The sequence below is a fragment of the Rousettus aegyptiacus genome, unplaced genomic scaffold (genome assembly GCF_014176215.1).
Source record: "Rousettus aegyptiacus isolate mRouAeg1 unplaced genomic scaffold, mRouAeg1.p scaffold_m13_p_2, whole genome shotgun sequence".
Taxonomy (NCBI): Eukaryota; Metazoa; Chordata; class Mammalia; order Chiroptera; family Pteropodidae; genus Rousettus; species Rousettus aegyptiacus.
The window spans coordinates 36,488,699-36,516,680 of record NW_023416295.1 but is presented as its reverse complement, the minus strand read 5'-3'; the positions used below and the strand labels follow the sequence as shown (position 1 = coordinate 36,516,680).

Sequence of the window (27,982 nt, the reverse complement as noted above, 5' to 3'; positions counted from 1 at the left end):
CCTATTCCAAAAATTAGAAGAGAATGGAACTCTTCCAAATTCATTTTATGACACCAATATCACTGATGACTATAGATGTAAAAATCCTCAACAAAATATTAGCCAACTGAATTCAACAATACATTACAAGGATTATACACCATAATCAAGGGGGATTTATTCCAGGAATGCAAAGATAATTCAATATCTACAAATCAGTCAATATAATATATACATTAACAAAATAAAAGATTAAAAAATCATATGATTATCTTAATAGATGCAGAAAAGTCATTTAAAAAAATTCAACATCCATTTATAATTAGAAGCTCTCAACAAAGTAGAAGGAACACATCTCAACATAATAAAGGCCATCTATGACAAGCCCACAGCTAACATCATACTCAATGGTAAAAAGGCAAAAGGCTTTTTTTTCTTAGATCAAGAACAATACAAGTGCCCAATCTTGCCACTTCTATTCAGCATAGTATTGGAAGATCTAGCCAGAGCAGTTAGGTAAAAAAAAAGAAAAGGCATTTATATTGAAAAAGAAAAAAAGTAAAACTATCATATTTTGCAGATGACATATTATATATAGATAACACTAGAGATTCCATCAAAAAACTGTAAGAACTAATAAATTCAGCAATGGTGCAAAATGCAAAATTGATGCGCAAAAATTGGTAGTACTTCTACACACTAATAACGAGCTATCAGAAAGAAAAACAGCAATCCCATTTATAATTTCATCAAAAAGAATAAAGTATCTAGAAATAAACTTAACCAAAGATGCAAAAGGCCTATCTATTGGGAACTATGACATTAATGAAAGAAAGTGAAGAAGACACACATAAATGGCAAGATATTCTGTGCTCATTGATTGGAAGAATCAATATTGCTAAAATGTCCATACTTCCAAAAGCAATCTATACATTCAGTGCAATTACTAGCAAAATTCTAGTATAATTTTTAAAAGAAATTAAACAAATAATCATACAATTTATGTGGAACCATGAAAATCCCGAAATAGCTAAAGCAATCTTGAGAAAGAAGAACAAAGTTGGAGGTGTCATGCTCCCTGATTTCAAACTATATTACAGATCTATAATAATTAAAACACTATGATATTGGCATAAAAACAGCCACATAGATTGATGGAATAGAATAGAGATTCCAGAAATAAATTCACACATATATGGCCAATTAATTTTTAATAAAAAAGCCAAGACTATACCATGAGGAAAGGACAATCTTCAATAAATGACATTCGAAAAACTGGACCACTGTCTTACACCACACACAGAAATTAACTTAAAATTGATTAAAGACTTGAACAGAAACCATAAACCATAAAACCTAAAACTATAATCCTTCTAGAAGAAAACATAAGTGGTAATTTTCTTGACATAGGTCTTGGCAATCGATTCTTTGAGTCTGACACTAAAAGCAAAAGCAACAAAACAAAATAAATGAGATTACATCATACTAACAAGCTTCTGCACAGCAAAAGAAACCAACAAAATGAAAATGTAACCTATGGAATGAGAGAAAATATTTGCAAATCATGTATCTGATAAGGGGCTAATATCCAAAATACATAAAGAACTCATACAACTCAATAGCTAAAAAACAAATTATCTGATTAGAAAAATGGGCAGAAGATCTGAACAGACATTTTTCCAAAGAAGACATACAGTTAGCTAACCGGTACATGAAATTGATACTCAATATCGTTAATCATCAGGAAAATGCAAATTAAAACCACAATGAGATATCACCTCATACCTGTTAGAATGGCTTAAATTAAAAAAAGATGGTCTCAGGAATGGTGAGCACAGGGAACGCAGTCAACAATAATGTAATGGCTATGTGTAGAGCCAGAGGAAGACAGAGTAATCAGGGGGATCATTACATAAACTATATAAATGTCTAATAAATGTACTGGATACTTGAAACTACTAATAACATTTTTAAAAAGACAAGAAAAAATACAGATCGGAAAGGATGTGGAAAAAAGGGCACCTTTGTGCACTGTTGGTGAAAATGTGAATTGATGAAGCCACTATAGAAATAGTATGGAGGTCCCTCAAAAAAAAATCGAACTACCATGTGATCCAGAAATATAACTTTTTAGTATTTACTGAAGAAAATAAAAATGTTAACTTGAAAAGATATATGTGCCCCCATGTTCATTGCAGCATTATTTAAAATAGACAAAATATAGAAATAACTTAATTGTCCACTGATAGATAAATAGATAAAGAAAAAGTGGCGTGTGTGTGTGTGTGCGTGTGTGTGTGTGTGTGTGTGTGTATAATTAGTTTTATTCAACCATGAAAAAGAATGAAATCTTGCCATTTGTGACAACATAGCTGGACTTGAGGACATTATTATAAGTGAAATAAGTCAGACAAAGACAATGTCATATGATCTCACCTATATGTAAAATCAAAAAAAAAAATTAAGCTCATAGATATAGAAAACAGATTGATAGTTGTCAGAGGTAGGGAGTTAGGGGTTGAGAAAATGGGTGAAGAGGGTATAAATTTATTTTTTTTAAATATGCATTTAGTGGAGTTTTGGGGAGGTAGAGGTTAGGAAGAATTTGAAATATGGTTCAGAGGGGAAAAAAAACAAAGATTATTTTCACCTAGAAAATTCTGTAGTTTTGAGTCTGGAGATGGGATAAGGGAAAATTTATGTCAGATCAGAGAGTTATTTTTTCTCTCTCTAATTAGTATTTAGCAGGGTTAATGATCTGAAAACGTTTCAACGATTATGAAAGCAAGAAAGAAGGATACATAACAGAGTGTGAATTGCCTATTAACACAATCATGTGGTACTTACTATGCTCACAATAACAATTATTCACATTTTTATACTTTCACCTGTTTTTCATGTTTCAAAATAGCAATTTATTTCTCTGGCGAGATGTGTGCTTTGGTCAATATAAATATTAACATAAGATAGAAATAAAGTAAATATGCTAAGCATGGGTTCCCAGAAATTAAAATAAAGGCAGCTTCTTATATGGCTGACAAGCATTTTAAATGAATTTCTAATAAAAAGGCATTATTTACTATTTTACTATTTATTTATGACATTAATATTCTCAAGGGAATTTGTGAAAGAAAGAGAATTGGTCTATATGATCCTAGAAAGTCAGGAACCCAAGATAGAAAATGGATGCAGGTCCATTGGAGCTAGCAATATTTTGGTAATTTCACAGGTGACTGGAAGAGAACTCCTAAGGAATGAAAATGGATATTGATATCAATGAGAATTTATGGCAGAATCCAGCTAGCAAAAAGCTCTTAGAGAATGGAAGAGACAAGTATTAGGCTGGAAATACAGCATTAGATTACTAGTACATCATTTTAGGAAAGGCATGATATAACTATTAGACAGTTATTGATCTATTCTATCCTTAGTTTTAGGGTACACTCATTATTTTATCTTTAATGTGGAATTATCACATATTGTGTTAACATATATATTATCAGCATAGTGCTTATATAATTTAAATTTCCTAGTTCAGATTTTCTTTATTTATAACATATTGTTAAACTTTTTTAAAGTTTTACTATTAATCTCTAAGCAAAATGAATACTTTACCATGTCTAAAAGAAATAAATTTCATTTGGGCTGCTTCTTTATTTATGGTATACTAAGGAAAAACAGGAGAGACAAAACCTGACATTCAGAAAAAGAGAAAAAAATATAACTTAAAGAATAATTCCAATTTTCTGCTCAGCAGTGGCTAACGTTATTCTCTTGGCATTTATTACTTCCATCCACTCAATTTGGCTGATCCCCAGGAGGCCTACCCTTCTGCCCACTGAAACCCAAAGCCTGTTTTTATCTCTCACCAATGTGCTTTCTTGGCCATTTCTCATTTTGGGTGAGTTTGCAGCACGCTAATACCAAAGATAAAGAATGAAGAAAGGGAACGTTAGAATAAAACTATGGTAGAAGGAGAGAGACAAAATAGCCTATAAGGATTCTAATAGTTTTCTATTTTCTTTTTATGTTTTGAGGTTTACTTTTTATAAATGGTATTTTCAACTAAAAATTTCAAAATATTCTGAACGACTAGGGCCTGGAAATAGTTTTTTTTTGTTAAAAACATTTCTTACTAGACTTCATACCTGCTTCTGGATGGAGACTTACTTAACTTGCATAACCTTAGTAAGAGGTTTGAGAGCCCGATTTTTCTCAGGAAAAGATTATTTTCTGAATAAATACATTATGAGAATGCAAATGTTTGGGCAGTTTCCCAAGAGAGGTCTAAGGCTGTGAAACTGCATGTTTGCAACATACCAAATTCTAACATGTCATTACAGAGCCCTCTTTATCTCTTTATTAATGTCCCTCCCCTGGGTCCCACATTCCTGGGTCACGGAGTCATCACTATAAGCATTATTTTGACATTAGGATTATTTATCTAGAACATAACATTAAAATTAAGTTCAAATACGAGATTCTGGCTTTACAGTATATAAACCGCATTTATATTAAGAAATTATACAGAAAGTACAAAGATATATCATTATAAAACATGGTTTTTTGTAATGACCTTATTTTTGAAGTGGCTACTTATCTATTAGGTTACTGAACCTTTACAATAATGCTGTGCAGTCAGCGAAGCAGGTATATCAAACTGATGTTAGAGATACATGATTTATATTCCAACATTATATGCCTACATGGCTAGTTAGGGATAGGCAGGACTAGATCCTGGATTTTCCCAAAGCATCCTCTAAATAAACAAGACTTATGAAATAGAGACAAAATCTAACTCAGGAAAATATAATTAAATATATTAATTACTTATGTCATTCAATATTTATTTCTCTTTGAAATATTACCTTTATTGTGACTTAAAGAAAATGATTAGGCAACATCACTAAAGGAACTACAGGGTAAAAATTCATTTCTCTAGTTGGCTAATCCTACGAGTACAACTCATTAACTAATATAACTTTTTAACATGATCATTATAATTTTTTATTCACCAAATTGCCAAATTTTTTTTTTTATTCCTGCCTTAAACTCTATACTTCATTAGTGGTTATATTTATTACTGTGTAAGTAGTTCTATATTCCATATATAGAGAAAGAATATTCTTTCTCTATATATGGGAAGTTAATTTTTGGCCCAAGCCTTAACAAACTATATTAGAGAAAGGCATATCTTATAAGCATTAGAAAATCTGGGTTTTACCTCTTACATTTGGGAATAGGACACAGAAGTTCAATCATCAGTCAAAGCCTGAATGAATAGATTAAAACAAGCCTATACAAAGAAACATCTTTAAAAGTGATACTTGAAAATCTAAGTATCATGTTTTCTTTTTTTCCCCAAACATTAGCGGAAATAGAAATCCCATATACCCACATTAAACCAAACCAAACAAACCAAAAAGCAAAAACAAAAAAACAAAAAAACCTTGGCTAAAGACCAGAATTGAAAAGAGCAAATTCCTATTTCATAAAAGTCCCATTTCAAATGTCATTATAGCCAACTCTTAAATTACTTGGAGTTAATTTTCATATTGTAGATTAAGTTTTTGTTTAGATTTTCTCTCTGGATGCCTGCTTTTAAGACATTTTTCTTACCATGGGGTGGTTAAATTAGAGTTTGTTATTTTAATAATAATAAATCATAATGCAAATGGCAGTTTCCATTAATGAAACTTCATTATTTTTTTCTCATTTGTATTTCACACTCATCCTAAAATAACATTATCTATCATTTGATAGATGAGGATAAGTGGTTCAAAATGATAAAATAACTTTTTCAAGAAAACAGCTTATAAGTGGCAACATATGTATACCTGACTCTGAAGCAAATTACTTTAATCATTGTTTCATATTGTCAGATTAAAAAAAAAATAATGTTAGTGAAAGCAAATTTAAATATTATTAAAACATATTTACACATTGATTGTGGATTGATTAGTATGATTCCTTTATATAAAAATTATAAATAAAGATTTGAAAAAAGCACTATATATTTAAAGCATTCACCATCTTACAATGGAATTATGTACTCAGCCCTGCTGATAGGGTAAGGTTTCTGGAACTCTGAGCATACAATAATATAAATGACATTTATATTGATAGGCCAGCTGGTAAAAAAAAAAAAAAAAAAGCCACAATGTTTAAGATAGGCAAACTTCAATGAACTAAGGTTTAAGGTTTGGTGAGAAGGATGAATTAGACCCAGTCAAAGGTGGCTTTTCTTTTCCTTTACGTCAAATCAGCCAAGAAGGCTTAAAATGGAGTTTCACTAGGTAAAGATAAAAGTGATTTTGTGAATGAAGCTCACAGAAACTATCTTAGTCTACTAGGGATACCATAACAAAATATCACAGGTTGGGTGGCTTCAAAAAAAAAAATTCATTTCTCATAGTTTTGGAGCCTGAGAACTCCAAGACTGAGGCGCTGGCTGATTCAGTTCCTAGTGAGAGCTCTCTTGCTGGCTTCTTCTATCTCCTCACATGGCCTTTCCTCAGTGTGTGTGGATGGATAGATGATAGATGATAGATAGATAGATAGATAGGTAGATAGATAGATAGATAGATAGATAGATAGATAGATAGATAGATAGATCTCTCTTCCTTTTATTATGAGGCCACCAATCCTATCAGATTAGGACATCACCCTTATGACCTTGTTTACCCTTAATTACCTCCTAACAGCCCTAGGTCCACATACAATCACACTGGGGGTTTAGGCTTAAACATGAATTTGAGGGGATATGATTCAATCTACAGTAGGAACTAGTTTTTAAAGAAAATGTCTTCAAACTTGGTTAGTAAATATGTCTCAGAAGCAAAGGTTACTTCCCTTTCATCTTTATGCTGTGGGAGGATATATGTGAGCTCTAGAGTCTATTTTTAATATGTAAGCTAATTATTTCCTTTCTGCACAGCTACAGGCTTCCATGTTCTATGTTTTTTTGCATTATTAAGCTTGAGGAAAGACTGGCCATTGTCTACCACATTCCTATAGGAAATGTAGTTATCACTAATCTAAGAAGGACACTTAGCATCAGTTCTCCAAAATTAAGTATTTCTGTTCTGTTGTTGCTGTTGTTTCCTAAGAGAGAATATCTATTCTTAGAAAATAATTGTTTTCTATAAGTCTCTTCTAAGAAGAAAGTTTCCTTTTTAAGTTTACAATAAGAAGAAAAGTTTTGGCAAGTAAAACAGGCCCTCACTGCCTAATCCTTTCTCTTCCCTAATTCTTCAACCGTAATCACAAATCATATGTTAGAGTGCAGAAGGCACTTCCCTATATGTCAATTCTTGTACTTGAAATTGGGGAATAATTTTCTCTCAGCTAGTTTGTCGTGTGGGTTAACTATGAAATTGCTCAGAAGTTTCATTTTAAAATTGGAGATTTTTTTTTCATAATTTTGCATAATAAAGTTTGTTTCAAAACATTTCTAAGGTCCCACATCTTAAGTACGTAATATTTGCCACAAGATTTTAGGAAAATGAGCAGTCATTTTCACTATTATGGAAAAGATGTAGAGACATCTCAATGGCAGCAGAGAGGAAGTTCTTTGATAAATCTCTACTCTTACGGTCCTTTTTACTGCACCATTCCTGGAATCACACTCTAACTCAATCTCCTAAACACTATGGAAAATTGTTCTTGTATCAAATATCTGCTAAAATGATGTCTTTTCAGTATCCTTCCTTGAGCGCACCCTAGACAAAATAACTCAATAATTATGTTCTATTCCTTCTCATGCTTTCTTTTTTTAATTCACTATACTTATTCCTACATAACACATTATATATTTATTTGCTTACTATCTTCTCTGTCCTTAAATGCAGGAAGTATCTCTGTTCTCTCTGATACCTAACAGGAGTTCAATAAATGTTTGTGAAATAATACAATGAATTAAGGGATCTGTAAAAATAAATAAATAAATAGATAGATAGATAGATAAATAGATAGATAAATAAATAAATAAATAAATAAATAAATAAATAGTGCATTGCTACAGAAAATAAAAACTCACTGGAGAAATTTAAAATACATATAGACACTAAAATTATTTAAAACTGCATTAATGAAAGTGAACATAATAGACTTTGATGATGAATTAATCCCGTATCAGAGAATACAATAATTATTCAAGTAATTATTTATTCCTTCCTCCATTCTCACTTCTCAGAAAACCTGCTCATATTCTCTACTCATAAAAATTTGCTCCCAAAATCCTATGGAATGGATAAAGTTAAGTCATTGACTTTGAAGATTTGACAGGTGTAGAAACCTGTGTAGAGACAGGTCAATTGCTGATCCGCAGGAAGAGGTGTGGTGCAGATGTCCTGAGAGGGCCAAATAATGAGTTCAGTAGAGTCTGCACTGGGGATCTTAGGTGTTTACATTTCAATCTCTGGCCTAACTCATGATTGTATGTTCTCTAAAGTACTCCATATTCTATCAAGGAATTCTAAATTGTGCCCTCAAGTTCCTATTATATGTGTTGTTTAGTGTATCTAAATTAATCCTGCCCCATGACACATAATTAAAGTGTGATATATGTTACCAACATCTTATTGACAGTGGTCAGTTTCTTTTAATAATTGTTGTAAAAAATGTCAGTAACAGGTAAATGTATTTGTAGAAATGATTTTTAAAAATTTATATAATTTGATTTAAAAAATTTTATTCAAAAATATGTGTGATATTGCTCTTTCAATATAACTTCTATGACTATAATAAGCTTATAGGTTCTAGGTCAACCAGAAATTTTATTTTTTCTAACCTCTGTAATGAAAAAAATAAAAAATTTAATAACAAACTATCTAGAAATTGTCCATTTTATTTGTATTTAATGCCATTTAGGGAAAAAATGTAGCTTAGTTTTCATCTAAGTGCTATATCTGTATAAATCTAAAGTAAGCATTCTTTGTGCTTAGCAGAGGCCAATGGCGTGAGGGTGGGGGTCCGGTAAGAGAATTGGGCAGATGTTGTTAAAGGGTACAAACTTGCAACCAGTAGATAAATGAGTTTTGGAGATCTAAAGCAAAGGATAATGATTATAAGACAATAGTACTGTATTGTAAAGTTGCTAAGAGACTAGATCTTAATTGTTCCCATCACTAAATAGAAAAGATAATTATGTGAGGTGATAGAAGTGTTAACTAACACTACAATGGTAATCAAACTGAATAATATAAATGTATTAAATCAGCACATTGCACAACTTAAACTTACACATGGTTTATGTCAATCACATGTCAATAAAAATGAAAGTAAGCATTGTCCTTGGTATTGTTGAAATAATATGGATCATGGGCAAAATTTTGCTTTGACTATTATTATTAATTATAATAGGTTTAAATAAATATTTTCATCCAAAGGTGGAGAAAGGTATTAATTGATTGGTGATTTTCTAACTAACTGCTCTTATTTCTTAAATTAAATTTCACTGATACTGAATTTCATTTATTTCCATGCCATGTATTTATGATGTCATTCATTTAACATTATAAAATTAAAATAGCCTTCTTAAGTTGGGAAAGTAATATATATTTATTTCTAAGAAATCATAAAACCTAAAGAAGCAGAATAAATTATAGAAAAATCATCAACATACCCATTCAGAAAAATTACTGCTGCATATGATTTTATACGTATGTGAATATTTGTATATGTAAGTGTCTGTATGTGTGTGATAATATTTATATGAGCATATGGGAGTAATCAAAGTATATATGTAGTTTGGTAACTTCCTTTGTCATTGAACGTAAGAATATAGATATCTCTCTGAAAAGGCCCACATAACCTCATTTAATGGTTCATAATATTTTACCTTTTGAATGTTTTATAATTTATTTTACCTACGGGAAAAATATTTCTATTTTTTGCAGCTACAAACATCAGTATAATAAATATATTTGTAGTTTAATATTTCAAAATTTCCACAAGTATTTTTATAACAAATTCACAGAAGAGGAATCATTGGGCCAAAGTCTGTACATTTTTAAGAATATTGATATGTCCTGAAAATTGTCATTCAGCAATATAGCTAATATACACATTTTTATAAGCATATAAGTGTTTATTTCTTTGTACCTCTGCCTAAATTTTGTGTGTGGCCACAAATGTGTGTGCAAGAGTGTGCATATTCTTTTAAAATTTTTCAATTGTTCATTTTAATTTCAGTAAAAATGAAGTGAGTGATATTGTAGAGGATATAATGTCTGTGAATTATAGAAGTTGGGGAAATATTTTACAGAGAGAGTAAGGATGCAAAGTAAGAATCAGCAATATTAAGTTCTGGATTTACTCTTGTATGCTATTTTTTCTTTCAAAATAATTTAAGGATTAAAAAGAGATGAGATAGAACAATCAAATACACTGATGTTATTTTATACATAGGGCAAGATAGCATAGTAAAATGTAATGAAAAGGATGGACATAGGAAGGAATAAGAAAGATATAGTTTGACCATCAGTCTGGTGCTTTCTACTTGTTTACTAGAAAAAAGCTTTAAATATCTATAAGATTCAAGTTAAATGAGGCTATTGATGATGAGTAAAGATAATATGTGTAAATCATGGAGCAGTTAGAAGGCAACCTTAGAGGATTTTTCTTAGCAAAATTTAATCTACTCCTGCAAACTCCAATATTTGTGATTTTCTACAGAAGTAGCAACTGTCTCTAGTATAGAGCCTAAAGTTTGGAGAGAGTAATTAAAGAACTTAAAATACAACAACAACAAAAAATGTCCCATTCGTTTTCAGAATGATAAATGTGACTTATCCCAAATCAGGCAACAGGGGAAAAAATGGAAGAGGATTGGGATTAAGTGTGAAAACATTTTAGATTATCCTCAAACTAAATAATCATGTTTTGAATAATTGATTCTTTTCAGAGAATTCCTGATATTTTCAACATTATCAATGCTACCCCATCATCATCTTCCTCACTTCTAACCCTTAATAGTTTGAGTTTAATTTGATGCTAAACAAAAAGAGTTAGATAAGGGCTCTTCTTTGAAAAAGAAAAAAAGCATATTAAAATAGACAAACACTGTCTATTACACTATAATCAAAATCAGAGGTTGAGCTATATATTCAGTATAAGATGATTAATGCTCTTAATAATATGAGCATTGTAAACTAGAATGGGTTAAAATCTGGAAGAGACCTAGGAAGGGGTTAATATCTGGAAGATACATCCTAGGATATATAAAAACCTTTGAAATTGGGGGGGCATGGGGAACGGAATTGGGCCAAAGAGGAAGCAAAATGTGTGAGAAATTTTATATTTGTAAACTGCGTGAAGGAAAACTGCTTTACTTATATAATAAATTATTTTAGCAGGAAAGAATAGATCTTTCATGAAGAAATAAAATAAGAGACAGAGATAAGTGATGGATTATTCAATATTCTTCAGATTTTAAAGCATAAAGTGACCCAACCAAGCAATATACTTTCATATATTTAAAAATCATAAAAAATATATACCTTCCATATTTCTTGTCATAACATCATAAATATTTAGTATGCATACACACAACATAAAACTAAAATTCCTCCAAACATATACATGAAAGTTTTTACGTTGAATTTGAAATATATTCTGGAATATCGGAAAACCAGAAACGGAATGATATTTTGAGATGCCTATGACATATAATATAATATTGGAAGTGGGGTTGGAGAAAGGTGGCTAGATTTGTGAGAAAATTAAAAATTAAACTTAAGAGAATTGGGTGATTTAAAATATGATACTGCAGGTAAGAAAGACAGAAGATTCAAGGACATCTACTGTTTCTGACTTAAGCAAAAGGGTCAAAAGCAGTGAGGTAGGGAACGTAAGAAATATAACAAGTTGCCTTAGAATGGTGATGAATTCAATGTGAGGCCATTTGAATTTGAAGTATTTGTGAGACATTCATTGGAGCCATGAAAAAAAGAAGCCTAATATGTAGACATAGAGCTCAGCATAGACTACTCTGCTGGAGACAGAGATGTGAAAATGAATATTTGAATGAGAATTATGTCTGTGGAGTAGATAATATCGATTTGTTTAGCATAGTTATGTAGCACTTGATATGGAGTAGGCATTTTTCTAAGTGCTTTACAAATATTAATTCATGTAATCCTTATAGTATAGTGACTCTATGTCATGAGTCTGAAGATTGGGAAGGAAAACCCTAGAAGTGAACTCAGCAGAACGAGAATGAGGAAAACAGGTCAGAGAAGTCAAAAATAGAGAAGCAGAAGAAACCTGGGAGACTGTACTGACACAGACGCTGAAGAAAGTAAGTACTTAAATTGTTGCAAGTTGACATTATCTAAAGCATAGAAGCTTCGTGTAAGGCAAAGCTAAAAATCATGCATGGGGTTTAGTGACAATGGCATCATCAAAATTGCAGAAGATTTGGTACAGTGGTAGGACAGCAACAAGTAAGCTGAGGAACTAGAACAGAAGCTGTGAAAACAGCAATTTAGGATGTCATTTTATAAATCTATAATGAAAAGTAATAGAGAACATTTGAAGGGAAACTCTTGTGGAAGGTATAGTTTAATGTGTTTCTGCTGCTAGAGAGAGAGACAAAAGAAAAGTACAATGAATAGAGGATAAGATCCTGGGAGCAGGTGAAGAGAGCCTAGAGCCTAACTTTGGCCTGAAGAAAAGGATATCTTCTATTAAAATGAGAGATTTTCTTTGGTGGGCATTGGGGTGAGGGCATGAGGCACATTTTTAGATGTGTATGTAAGTGCTTTGTGAGGGAGTTATTAAATAGCAGGTACAAAGGTGAAGCTTTTCTTGCCGTGATTCAATTTTCTCTGTTAAGAAGAGGTTGAGATTATCTGTTCGAAATGTCAAGAAACTGTGGATTTTTTTTAAAAGTGAGAATTTGACATTTTCTCTAGGTAAAATATACATGATATTGAAGATTTCTTATTAAAGCGCTTCTGGGCTACTAGAAGGCTAAATTATAAACTCATAGTAATTTGTACCTTCAAATACAGTGCCCCCTCCCTTCATATACAAAAATTAAACTTTCAAAGGATTCAGAGCAGGAATTTATCAACTGCATAGAAAAAAAAAAACATAAAAAGATGCAGGACTTTGAAGAATGTTGGCATAAAGAAATATATAAATGGTTTATTGTCAACTAATAATTTTTCCTACATGTGTACATTCTTAGTTCAAAAGTATAGATGAAATTTTAAGATAGTGATTGCACACTTGAGAATTTAAAAGCATAAAAATCGCTAAATGAATATTTGTTTATTTTAGCATAAAAATACTATATTTTTAAACAATGTAGGTGTGCAACATTATGACAATTATTAGATATGGCAGCATATTGACCTGCTAGACATAATATTCAAAAAATTAAATTGGTAATGATAATGACTATATGATAAAATAGAGAATAATAATGGTAATATGAAATGTACAAGCTGTATACAAAAACATATCTTTAAAGAGCAACTAAGCAAAAATTCGTATTCATAAAGAAAAATGTTTTAATAAGAAAAAAAACATTAGGTCAGTGAGATTACGGATGTATTTTTGTCATATTTTTCAACTTTTTATTTCAGTCATCTTGTTTTATGCAACAACCATTCATTCTCTGCCACTTTTCATTGATAGCAGATGAGATGAAAATATTCATAATCCAGTTTTCAGGGAAGGATAGCCTACGACCAGCTAAGAAATAAAAAGAGTTTGTAAATAACAAACTTTATGTCAGCCCACATAATCATGGTGATTCCATTTTATTTCAGTGATTGGTTTAGCTATTTTTACATAATAAGTCTTTGGCCAAAGAGATGAAAGAGAAAGTATGCTATCTTCCAAGGATAGAGATATGATACTTTTGAAAAAGATTCTTTTTGAGGAGAACTACCCTGAGAAAAGATGACCTGCTGTGAATGAAAGAAATAAAATGATGGAGAAACCTTGATTCATATTGACCAACTCAATTAGTCTTGAAACATCCTACCTCTGTACTTTGTATAAGATAAATGGCCTCAGTATTTAAGCTACTATAGCGCTACAGTTTTGTCCCACAAGTAGCCAAATATAACCTAAGAGTTATTTTTCTCTTTTTGCTTAAACTGATTATTAACCAATGTTTTTCAACATTTTTGATTCAGGGATGCTTGAAAGATGGGGAAGTAGCATCAGTACTACAAAGCCCAGGTCAGAACCTCTTTTTCTTATCATTAAAGCTGTTTTCGCATTAAAATAATGCCTGATGTTTTCCTATAAAAGAGTCACATTTTCAGATTACACTTTAAAATTACACTTAAAGATAAAATATGACAAACAATGAAGTAAAACATTCTGTACTTGATAAATAAATTAATATTAGAAACACAGACTGGTTTAAAAGTAAAACCAAAAAAACAACAACAACGACAACAAAAACCAAACCTCCCCAAATAATTACAGACTATTAACTGCAGTTATGTTTATTAAAAGATTGGCAAATCCACTAGGCAAACATCTATTGGATTTGGCTCTTGGTGGAAGAAGTCACACTTCTGGGGAATTACGCAATGTGAAATTCCTTACTGCTAGTTCATAGATCATATCATAACATTTTTTTGATTGTGACAATTTCATTGATAAAAACATTGGTTACCCTCTTTTAGATACAGAAGTAGTTGTCATTTATGATTTTATAAAGCACCAGAATTTTCTCTAGGAATATGTTAAAAGCTGTTCACTGCATAGGCCTAACTTCTTATAATTCATAATGTGAAAAATACAAGTGAAAAACAATCTCACAGAAGAAAATGGCAATACCAGGGAGAAAGAGTGAATGTCTTCATGTTACAATCAAATAGCATACAACATGTGTAAGCTAAATTTATTTAATAAATACAAAAACTGAAATGGAGGGCAAGGTTTACAGTCGTATACTGCTGGAGAGAAAAGAAACTATAAGGATAAGTATCTGGAATCGCCTAACTTTTTTAATGAGGAAACTGAAGTCCAGAAATGGATTTTTTTTCCCCAAAGTCTTACCATTTACTTCACCTCAAACACAGGAATTGTGACACCACTAAAAAAAAAAAGGGCAACTTCAAGCCTTGAAGACCCACGTAGGGCAAAAAAGAGACGGGAAGGAAGGAAGGATACGGAAGGAAGGACGGAAGGAAGGAGGAAGGAAGGAGGAAGGGAAGGAAGGAAGGAAGGAAGGCCAGGGAAGGAGGAGGGAAGGAGGGGGAAGAAAGGAAAGAAAGAGAGGAGGGATGAGGGAGGGGAGGGAGGGCGGGCGGTAGGGCGGTATGGTGGCTGGAGGTGATGTGATCGGGGGGTGATGTGGGGCTGGAGGTGGGGGATTTCTTGGGCTTTCTTCTTTCTTCTTTTTTCTTCTTTTGTTTCTTTCTTTCTTTCTTTCTTTCTTCCTCATTCTCTCTTTCTTTCTTTTCTTTCTTTTTCCCCTCCCCCTTTCCTCCTCCTCCTTCCTCTTTTTTTTTAAAAGTGAACTTAAGATTACTTACAAGCTCTAGAAATGAGCATTTCATCAAATCATAATTATAGAGAATTTTTATTCTCTGTTTTGAGCCAAAGTCCTATTAGTCAAATAAGGCAGGAAACTCATCAACTTAAACAATTATTTTTTAAATTATTTATGTTTGTACTCTTGAAGTGGAAAAGTAATCTCTCTCTAAATAATAACAGGAAATATTCTTATTGCTAGTTAAGAGAGAAGAGTGGAGGCCTGGGATATAGAGAAGAAAATTACGAAATAAGTGCGTATGGGGGAGATAAGTAGATAATTAAGAATTTGAGAATAGGAAAAATGTAAATATGTAGACATATTTAAAAAATGTATAGGTCCAAAGAGAATATGATGTACATAAAATTACAGTGAACAAAAGGAAATAAACTAGAAATACATAACAAAGAAAATAATTTCAAAGATTCTTTCTTATACAATTGCCCATAATTAGCAAAATTTTTTTTAGAAAAACAGTGTAATTATTTGGTGATTTTACAGTTAAATTTGTAAGACATTTTTTCAAAAGAAGGTGGCATTTATTGCTTCGAATAATTTCATTTTTCCTCATCACAATGATCCTGATTCCCATACTAATCCAGTTTGTTTAAAAAGTAAAGCTCTTCATAGCATGCTTTTTTTTCATTTATTTTCTTTAAGGTGGGGAACAAAACAAATAAAAGGTGGTATTATATATCTAAATGGAAATGAAATTTCCTAAGAATCCAGTTCTGCTCAACTACTAATGCCAATAATTCCAAATGAAAGGAAATGAAAAAATACAAATGAAAACAATAAATTTTGGTGAGAGGAGAAAGAAAAGAATGGACTATATTAACTGTATCTTTCTCTATTATCTTTACTATCCATATTAAGAAAGATAATAATATAGAAAGATCTATGGCTGCTTCTATTTTCCCTGCTTTTTGTATATGCTTTTCTTAAGCACCCATTATAAAGTAAGATAGGAAAATGGTATTAGAGGACCAGTTCTTCTCTAATTGTATGTCTATCTGTCTGTCTGTCTATCATCTATCTACTATCTATTAATCTATCTCTTGGTAATATAATTAATCTATTAATTATAATTAATCTATTAATTCATACTGAGAGTGATATCTATGGACAGGAAGTATATAAACTTTGGAAAGAAGTGGAAAGACAGTTGATATCTTCCTAACAGAGTTCAAATTAGAACTTTGATTCATAGCTAATATAATTCAGATCAATAATACCTTTTTTATCTCAAGGATCGATAGCTAAAGTCAGGTCAGTTTCTTCATTTTCTCTCAAAGTCTGTTGCTGTTCCAGATATCGTTTCTGCTTAAACAAATCTATTAGAGACTTCTCAAATTTCTGTTTCTGATTATCTTAGCTTGTGTGAGAAAAGGAGAACAAAATGTCAGCTCATGGATGGGAATTTTCCACAAAATATTTTTTTTTTCCTCACGGAAAAAGGAGACAAAATCTGTCCTCAATATATCTAACAATATTTTGGCATGAGATATATTATAAAGCAGTTAACTTTCTTTCTAACTAGAAAAGTGTTATGGTTCCAAATATTAGCTAACATACCATAAACATGATGAACCAATAATGATTAATTTTCTCATTCCTCAGGGAAAGTAATTCTGCTGGTGAAATAAGTTCTAACATGAAAACCTTGGAATTTCTGATTGTACTCTAATTAAAAGTATCTGGGAAGGGGTATGAACTTAGTTCAAGATCGGAATTGCAGCTGTTGGTGACTATACGCATATGTTTAAATGATATCATGAGTTCAACTTCTCTGAATCATCACTGTGAAGGAACAGGGAGCCCCAGGCAGCTGAGTCAGTCTTCCAGGAACCATGAAATGTTGATCTTCACCCACTTCCATTTAGAATGTAAAATGTCAGACTCATGAAAAAATAACTGTTGGCCCAGAGAATGAAAGGCAAATGGTACCTTCTTTATTTATAGCATCCAATAAATAATTTTCTTTTTCTCTCCATTCTTCACATTGAATGCTCATTAGTTTACATTTTTATGAAGACCAATTAGTTTGTCCAAATTCCCATTCCTTTTCTTCTGTCCTAACTCTACCGAACACATAATCATATAATGAGCAATCAGATAACATCTCCTTGTTAAATGCCTTACTCAATTCCCTTAATTATAATTTTCTGAGAATGGAGATCAGAGTTCTGATTTTTTTGTAAGCTATTTCAAATCCTAATAATTAGGTTAATTTAGAAGTGATTAAAATTTATTACACAGTACACTCTCTAATGATCTAATTGTAAAAAGCACATAGTTAATGCTTATCTTTGAAGATATTAAAAATTGAGTCTGCTTATTCAAGTGTAATGATAGAACTAAAAGACATCTTAAAATAATTCAATCTCTTCTTTGACTTCCCTTCTCAAAAAGATCTTTTCTCTAAGATTTCTTATCTATAGGATAACTTATCTTTGCACCCTGCCCATATTAAGTTAATCTGCCTGTAAAAACTTTAGCTTGTTTTCTTTAAGACAAATTGACACTCTTTTTAATTCTAACTCTCTATATTGTTTTTAGATATTTAATCGTGTCTCAGATACATCTTTTATGGTGATATATAAGCTTCTGAGAGATCTGAGAAAAACTACGAACTCCCTCTAAAGTGCAAATTCACACATGCATAGATACTTTTTCATACACAGTTTTGAAGATCATTCATGGATGCCCACTTGATCACATTTTTCAGGTGAGTCTTCTAGTGTCTTTTAGGAAGGATAATGGGTCACTTGTATCTCTTTGGCCTCTGAATTAGATGATAATATGGAATGCAGATAAGCGGTGGTGTGGAGAGTAATGTTGATATAATAGTGATATGGAAAACACTGGTACCTCAGGAATCTTTACTTTTTAAAGAGCTATCACTAATGAATACAAATTTAAAGTAGTTTCAAAGGAATTTTATTCAAAGTTGACCACATATACAAAAAACTTCTCTTGTTATATGAATTGAGACTAATCTAAGTTCTGATTAAATATCTTTCCTCGGTTGGCATATTCTTCAGCAATTCCTTAAGAGAAAAATATGCAAAAGAAGTTTAAAAGAGAGAAGTTTGAAACCAGAATAAAATTATTGGCACTAAAAGGAGGGCCTGGGTATTTTTAAGATAAATTGCTTTTCTCACAATTTTTTGATAATCCACAGTAGCACCAGGCTGAGGATGCCAAAATGATTCCTTTATTGTGTATCCGTTCCTTTTCTCATAAACTGTACACCTATGCTACATGAAATTAATTAAAATCATGTAACATAAATAAGATACATAGAAATGTGCATAATATACACACTCTCACATAATTATAAAACCAAATTCTAGTACTAAATATAAATTTTATCTACAATATTTGTCATATGTAATTATCTGCCTCAATGGCCTAAATTGGTATAAATAATTGACCAGGAAACACCTGAAAGTAAGCTTCCTTTCATAAAAGAGAAAGTTTTAATTTGTGTTATTAATTCATTTCCCCAAGCTGTCAATATATAAAAGTAGCCAGGAAAAAATGAAAGAAAGATAATTATGGGAAATTGTAAGAAGAAACTATATCAGGAAGGGTGGTCTTTACTTCATTTAAACTCCAGAGGCTCTGTTGAACAAGTGACAACTTGATTGGTTTTGAACTTGTAAGGTTCATTTGTTATCTAAAATAGAAGAGAGTAAGATATTGGCTGCACAAACAGCTACTATTATAAGGAAACAAATAAGTTGCTTATCTGAGATAAAATACTTATTTTGTAGAAATAGTAATTTCTTTAATTGTATAAACATGTAAATATATTTATGCATCTAACATAATTTCTGAGATACACCAGGCAAAAATATGTTTATCTTATCCAGGCAAACTAATGAATTGCAGTTTATACGCCCTTAAATTTTCTCTATTTATGGTAATTTTTTTACTTTTTAGGATGTCGTTAAAATACTGTTTTAAATAATAACCCTTCCTCTTCCAGCCACAGTGGACTAATACAAACCAGATTTATCCTCACACATGAAACAACTTAAAAAAACAACACTGTCAAACTATATGAAATGATGGTTTTCAACTAATTAAATATTGGTCAGTGAAGAACAGTGATCACTTAAGGATGGGGAGTACGAGTTCAGTCCTACCTTCTGAACTCGTACATTTGTTCCAGTGGACTGAAGAGAGAGTTTCCACACTAATGTTCAGGGAGGGGGAGCTCTGGAATTGCCAGTAGTCAGTCTCCCTTCGTTGAGGTGACAAAGCAGGGAGTCTAAAGAGGCAGAGGTGGCTAGAATGTGCAGAGCAGAGCGCTAAAGTGTAAAGAGCTATACAGCAAGAGAGATCTGGAAATGTTCAGAAGGCTTAAGTCTTCAGCTTTATACTGATTAGCGCATGCCTGAGAAAAAATTACCCAAATTTGAGTAAATAACCAACCACCTGAAAGGGCTAGAGGGGATAACACTTAGTACACATGTACGGCTGGGAATATTTTTTGTCCTTAGTTGCAAAAAACCTCACTGGAGTAGGGCATTTAATGAGAAAATGTTATCTGAGTCCTGATTATATGATTATGTAGTCAGAAGATTGTTTTTCTTAGTACTGGGGAAAAAAATTAACCATAGAATAAACATTTTTCTGCTTTGCCTAACAAAGCTTAACAGCAAGAAAACAAAATACCAAATCATTTCCAAGCATTTAAACTGCACCCACAACAAAGCTCAAGAATATTTACACATATATAACATTTTCAGAAGTCAAGAAGATAAAATTCATATCAGACATTCAAACAAAAATCACGAGGCATGCAAATAACAATAAAATACAATGAGAAGAGTCAAAATGACAAAGAAATGAGACAGAAAATCACATTAGCACACAAGGAGATTAAAACTGTAAGTTTAATTGCATTTCATATGTTCAAGAACCTAGAAAAAATAAGTGTATTAAGTAATGAAAGGAGATAGAGACCCCAACTGAATTTCTAGTAATGAAAATGACAATATCTAAGATGAAAAATTCACTAAATGGGATTATAAACAGATTAGACATAGCAGAAGAATTTTAAAAAAAAAGACATAATGATAGAAACTATGCAAATTAAAACAGGAAAAAAGGGACTAAAAACCATGAATGGAGAATGAGTGAGCTGTGAGGTTAACTTTAAGCATCCTCCTTTTTATACACGTAATTGGAGTACTGGAAAGAGAGGACAGTGCCTGAAGAAGGAAAATGGCACCAGATGGAAATGTGGATTCATACAAGGCATGAAGATGCCAGAGCAATAACTACATGGGCAAATACAAAAGACTTTTTTAAACACTTAAATCTCTTTAAAAGATAATTAGTTCATCAATTTTGACAAATGTACCCTACTAATTAAAACAAGATGCTAATAAAATGGGTCTGGGCTGTACAGTGACTTTCTAGCTCAAAAATTTTCTGTAAATCACAATTTTCCTATAAATCTAAATGTTTTCTAAGTGAACAGTTTACCTAAAAACAGATAATTAGCCATTTGAATCCAAAATAATGATATTGTATGGTATTATTTAAAACATATGTAGAAACAAAATGTGTGACAGCAATAGCACAAAGGCCAGGAAAGGAGAAGTGGAAGTATACTGAAGTTTCCTAGGTAATTAGTTTTCCTAAGATAACTAAGTTAATATCACTTGAAAGCAGACTAGGATAAATCAAAGATATATAACCTAAGTTCCAAAGCAATCATGAAAATAACAAAATAAAATGATAGCAAATAAAGAAGGAAATCAAATATCATCATGCATAATACTAAATCCAAAAGAAGACCCCAATAGAACAACAACAGGGGTAGATTTAAACTGAAATATATCAATTATCACATCAAATGTATGTTCCAAACACCTCAATTTAAAGGAATATGTTGTCTACTTGAATAAAACAACAAGACCCAACTGTCCATTGCTTAATAATAATTTAAAAAAACCCTTTATATATGAATACACAAAAATGAAAAATATACAAATTTTATACCAATTAAAGAAACCTAAGGTGGCTATATTAATATTGAGTTACATTTTACAGCAAAGGATATTAACAGTGACTAAGAGGGTCATTTAATTATAAAAAGGGGATGATTCATTAAGAGGATAAAACAATCCTAGAAGTTTATGCACAGCTCCAAATTAGATGAAACAAAAACTGACAGAACTGGAAAGGGAAGTAGACAAATCCAGAATTATAGCCAGGTAGTTCAACAATCATGACCCAATATTCAATAAAAAAAAGTAGATAGAAGTATTTCTAAAAGATTTGATATATACTATGAACCAACCTGATTAATTTGCATTTATAAAATATTCTATTCCACACATGCTTTTCAAAAGCATATGGAACACTCCAAGTTAGACCAAACTCAGGGCCATAAAATAAATTTCAATAAATTAGAAATTATTTCATTCATATAAAATATTTATTCTAACCCTAATGAAATTAAATTGGAAATAAATAAAAGAAAGATATTTGAAAAATCTCACATATTTGGAAATTAATATTCTTCTAAAAAACTCATGGGTCAGTGTTAAAATCATAAGAAAATTAGGGGATATTTAGAACTGAATAAAAGAGAAGACTCAGCATATCAAAAATAGCATAACTATTACATAGCCAAGTAATATTTAGAGATAAATTTATAGCAAGAAAAAAATTTTAAATCAGAATTGATATAAATAAAATAAAAATACAAAAGCAGTAGAGAAAGTAAATTAAACCAATGATTGGGTCTTTTACAAAATACATAAAATTGATGAACCTCGATATAGACTGATAAGAAAAAAAAAGAAGAGGTGTAAATTAGTAATTTTAAGAACCAGAAGTTTTACATCATTACAGATTCTAGTAAGGAAATATTATTAAGAACTTTATGCCAACATATTTGACAGCTTAGATGAAATAGATCAATTTCTTGAAACACACAAACTACCAAAGCTCATTCAAGAAGAAATAGATAGCCTAAATAGACTTATAATTTTTTAAATTGAATTTTATATTAACAAACCGTCCCACAAAGAAAGCTTCAGTTCCAAATGATTTCACTGGTGAATTCTACCAAGTACTTAAATAAGAAATAATATAAATTTTATATTAACTTTTTCAGAACATTTAACAGAGGGGAAGGGATTCCTGCCATCTCATTCTGTGAATCCTAAATTCACAAAATACTAAAACCAAAAAAAAAAAAAAAAAGAATAAAATACATTAGCCTCCAATAGAGCAATATCAGGTAAAAATATGATCCAATTTTCATCAGGAAACAGGAAGATCCTGTTTTTCTTTTTAAAAATTCAAAAACAGGAAGATCTTGTTTTTCTTTTTAAAAATTCAGCTTTCCCAATATTATAATACTTTAATTTTTATTCTATTAATTGAGAAAATATAGAGAATATCACTGTAATTCTAGAATTCTTCAAACTAAATTTTAATGAATAGTTTTATTTTACTTTTTTATTATGGTAAAATAGATATACCATGAAATTTGCTACTTTAATTATTTTTAAGTGTACAACTCAGGGCATTAATTACATTCACAATGTTGTGTAGTCATCACCACTATTTCCAAATGTTTTCATAGCCCCAAACAGAAATTCTGTATTCATTAGGTAATAACTCACCATTCGTTCCTTTCTCTGGACTCTGATAACCTCTAATCTACTTTCTGTCTCTATTAATTTGCCTATTCTAGATATTCTATGTATGTGGAAAGATATGCTACTTTTTTTTGGGGGGGGGGAGTCTGGCTTATTTCACTTACTATAATGTTTTCAAGGTTCACTTATGTAGCATGTATCAGAAATTCATTTTGTATTCATGCATATTTGAAATTAGTTACACAAAGAGCAAGAGTAGGCATCTGATATTTTGATATAATCATTTTGATTCATTTTTGAGGCTTTATTTGAATTTTCCTACGTGACTTTTTAAAATATTATCAAAATTTTTCAATGAGCCCTGTTATTCTGAGGACTCACTTCACTGCAGAAATTTACTACATTTGTAAGCCTTGCGAAATGAGAAATGAAGTGATGCTTAGAGATGGGTTATTATGGAATTCAAAGATGGGATATTGATAAGAATCACGAAAAGGAAATACAGAATGAGGTTGGCAGCAGAGTGGTGGTGATGCTGAGGGTGTGATACGGTTGAAGGATGTCAGTGGCATACTATGCTTGGAAATTTTAAAACACTACATTTTCTCAGTGCCATATTGATGGATATTTTTTATATTCCTGATGTTTAAATAATCTAATCAACAACATATGATTTTTTATTCAGTCTAAAGAGAATGCTACCATCACATTTTGATTGAGGAATTCCTTGCAATAAGTCCATGCCTCACCAGAGACCTGTGTTCCATCAGATGGAACAACTGGGATAGAAATATTGCAGCACTGGGACTTTTACTATGGATCATGATGTTCATTTACTCTTGTTTTTAAAGTAATTTGAATGTGGTTGTTCCAACTGAGGGAGAACATAGAATCCCAAAGGGAGGCTTGAAGAGAGATGAACATAATATTCTTGACAAAGGTCCAGGGCTTTGTATTAGTGGTTCTAGAAAGAAAAGTGGAAACGATTTGGTCACCCTCAGCCATTTGGTAGTTGAAAATCTTAGGCTCTGGGTTCTACATGGCACCTGCCACTTAGAGAAGTAAAGACAGGGAAGGTCTTTACAGTCAGTAAAGAAGGGTAGTGGGATGATTGGGCTCCTGGACTTGATATATTCAAGAAAGCAGTCATTGAGGATCTTAGAGACCCAAGAAAAATAATCTAGCATAGAAAGAATTCTCTGGAATAACTTGTACCTTGTCTTCATTTTGGTGTGATTTAACATCCAGAAACAACTACTTCAATAGTCATTCCATGTTTTTAATTCAGATCTCTCTTAAGGTACATGGTAACAATCAGAAAGAATTATATATTTATGTAAAAGGTATAATGCATTTAACAATATTTTTGTTTTTAAAAAGACAACTCTGCAAATTAAATTCTTAGTTAAATGTTTTAGATGGTTAATATGAAAAGGGAATCTGAAGACAGCCTTTATTGAGAACAGATGAGTTGGATTGTCATTTTAATCAATATTATTATTTAACTTATTTAATTTATACTAATAAATAAGAATTTTTTAAAAAATGTATTCTGAGTACTTTCTTTCCCTTTTCATATTGTCTCTCCTACCTTTATTTATTTTTATTTCTCGGATATTTGCTTTGCATTTTTACCCCTTCTATTAGGTAGACATTATCAGTTGAAGTCTGTCTTAAAAGTTAGTGACACTGAATTTCTGAAGAATCTATAGCGCATTTACTATTTTGTTAAATTGATAGATATTCTGAGAATAAAAAAAAGCCTTTTGAGCTTGGCCTTTTTCCTCCAGGAGTTTGTCATACTGTCCAATTATCTTTCGAATTTGAATAATGTAGATAACTAAGATCAGAAAACTAATTCTTAAGGAAGGTGTAAATTAATATTATGAAAACCACAGTTTAATATAAAAATAATTTTTCATTTCAAAGACTATTATTATTTTCAAATTTACCAACAATAGACAATTCTAGTCCAAATAGTTGTAAAACCAAAACAAACAAACAAAGCCTATACTGATGGACAATCAATCAGACCAGCAAACACCAAGTGATAACAATTCATTTGAACATTTGGAGCCATATTTTTCAAAGGGTTTTGGATCTCATCACCGGATATAAAATAAATGCTTAAAGATATCAGACTGCACCTATAAAAATATATACTTGTCTAAATCAGTATTCCTAATAGAGAGAGGAACCAAATAAATATATAAACTTCCAAGATGATTCTATAGTCATCTGGAGAAGACAAATTTGGTTTCCTAATATAACTATTTAAATTGCTAAATGTAAATACTTTAAAGTTCTATTTATATATCTATAATTTTAATTATATGTATTTACATTAATATTTTTAACCTGTTGATACCTATGAATATTTAATATCATTTTATTAATCTATATGCCCAAATTAAAATTTCGTATTCTAATACATTTTCAAAGAGATTATTCACTCTTTAAGGACAAGATGAGATATAGATAACATGTCTTAGAATAATCACACACTACAATGATGAATTTAAAAGAATCCTAAATATGTTTTATGAAAGGATTTTGTTAGTATCAAAAAACTTTGCAATAACTCTAAATTGACACAACCTTTCCCCTAGATGTAAATATTATGCTTTTACACATAAAACATGACTCTCTGGGCTATATGTTTCCTGCTTGGGTTCTGCCCTTTGTGTTTATGTTATCATATATTACACAAAGTCATTTCGTGACTAACTTCCAGAGCTCTGAGTCACAGTGTGGGTGTTGCTTATCTTTTCTTTTTTTCTACATGGAACTGCTTTTGGAACTAATGTTTTGGTAATACTCTCATACAGATGAGCTTTTTTCATAATTAAATAGTTTTTGTCTCATTATAGTTCTGTGGTGGTGTACTTCTATGTTATCGGTTTTATTTTGCTACCAGAAGGAAAGTTTAATATCATTTTATAACCAACAAGAATATGACAATACATCGTATAGGTATATAATCTATTGCTTAATTTATGTAATTGCAATATAGACTTGACCAAATACATTCTTATTTAAGTATCTTAGAATATAAGCTTTGGTCTTTGGAGACTTGTAAAATATTTTTATAGAGCGATCTGTTAATGCCAGCATAAAATATTTATTTTAGATTATAAGAATTCTGTTTATATCTTAAGTATCACTAATTAATAACAATGAAAGTAGTTTCTTTAAACATAAGGCTCTCAGTTAGTCTCTTTGTTCTTTTTTTTTACAAATTACTAAATAGTATTTAAAGGTAAACCACATCTTTAGAAAATTCCAATAAGACACAATTAGTAAAGAATTGCTACTACAAGCTTAAAATTATTTTTTAAAAGGCTACATCTGACCAACTTCTTGCTAAATTGTTTATAATCTTAAAGGCAGAAACATATATTGCATATATATTTGCTTAAGAACTAAATGCAAAGTGCTGAGAACCTAATTTTGCAGTGCATTATGAGTTTACTTTGTTTACAGACAAGAGTCGATTTTCATTTTAGGGTTACAGACAATGTTTCTTTCCTACCCCTCTTTACCTCTCAGTACCATGCTTTTTTCCCCCACAGATGAAATAAAGTTTATTTCTTATGGGCTAGAAAGTATATTGCCAAGTACTCACATGTAAAATCTCTGAAGAAAGTTCTTGTAAAGATTTTTTTCAAAGCGAAGTTGAGTTAATTTTGTTTTCCCTTCCAGGCACTGAAGAGAGGATTTGTCTTTTCTACTTCTTTTAAACAGATCAAGAAACTGGGGAGTGGAGAAAGATGAAGGAAATGCAATCTGATCCTGCTAGCTGTGAAAGGGTGAGGTAAAAATCTGACGATTATCCAGCCCAAAGTCGCTCCTGTCTGTTGGAGCAAAGAGGGAGCCTCAGAGCCAGTTTCAGAGATCACTGACAGTTGGGAATAGCCAGGCTTCCTGTTTAAGTCAGTCCAACTCTCTTTAGGCTAGTTTCGCCAAACTCTTCAAAAGCCTTTTCTATTATGGAGGAAGCAGACAAAGGAAACAGCTTACACCAAGATTTCAGAATAACATTTTTTGAATGACTATTTCTTTTGCTTTCTAGAATTCTTTTTGTAATCATTTAAAAAAAAAAAAAACACTTCTTCCAGAGTTATACATATTTTAGAATATTATATATTTATTATTACATTGTTACCTAAAATAAACTTTTTTTTCCGCAGTTTATCTTCAAATGATTTCATCCACATTGTCAGTATATTTATGAAAAAATTCAAGGGATACTGAATTTCCCTCTAATTAGAGAGACAGTATGTTGTATTACCTTTTGTAAAATGTCAGGCTGTGAAGCCTGCCTCAGCTACTTGAGAGCTTTGCAACTTGTCAATTATTTAAATTCTGTGTCTTAGTTTCTGTTTTCCTAAATAATGATAATAAAATTTTCTAGGACTGATTTAAATAAATGGTTGATATATACAAATATATGTATACATATTAACATACATTAGACACTTAAGAGAGGCCCTTCACCTTCAATATGTTAAATATCATGTTTATTGCTGTTGCTTATGTTTTATATTATTATTATTATTGCTATTATTCTGTACAATGTGTAAATACTTCAAGATGTCACTCTGATTTCCTCTGCATAGGTTGTTATATTGAGGTTAACCCTTAGTATTTTCATATGGAATTACAGTCTATCAGACTAAGATCACTAGAGATTGCATCAGCTGTCAGAATCTACTTTGCCATGAAGACTAAAGTCATTTGATCAGAACATCCATTAGTTTCTTGTTTTTTTCCATCTCAGATTCTCTTTGTGACTTCAACTTTTCTTGCTTTTTTCTTTTGGTCTCTGTGTAAGGGTAACCTTTCTTTTTTTTTTTTTTTA

General features: G+C 31.1%; 1 protein-coding gene across 1 annotated transcript in view; it reads right to left on the bottom strand.

The window, feature by feature from the left end:
* Nucleotides 1–27,037, bottom strand: part of TFPI (tissue factor pathway inhibitor) — a 56,820-nt gene extending 29,783 nt beyond the window's left edge. Inside the window, exon 1 of the mRNA XM_016150548.2 lies at nucleotides 26,747–27,037. The gene's annotated coding sequence lies outside the window, so the exon portion shown is untranslated. The remainder of the gene's footprint in view (nucleotides 1–26,746) is intronic.
* Between the last annotated feature and the right edge of the window lie 945 nt (nucleotides 27,038–27,982).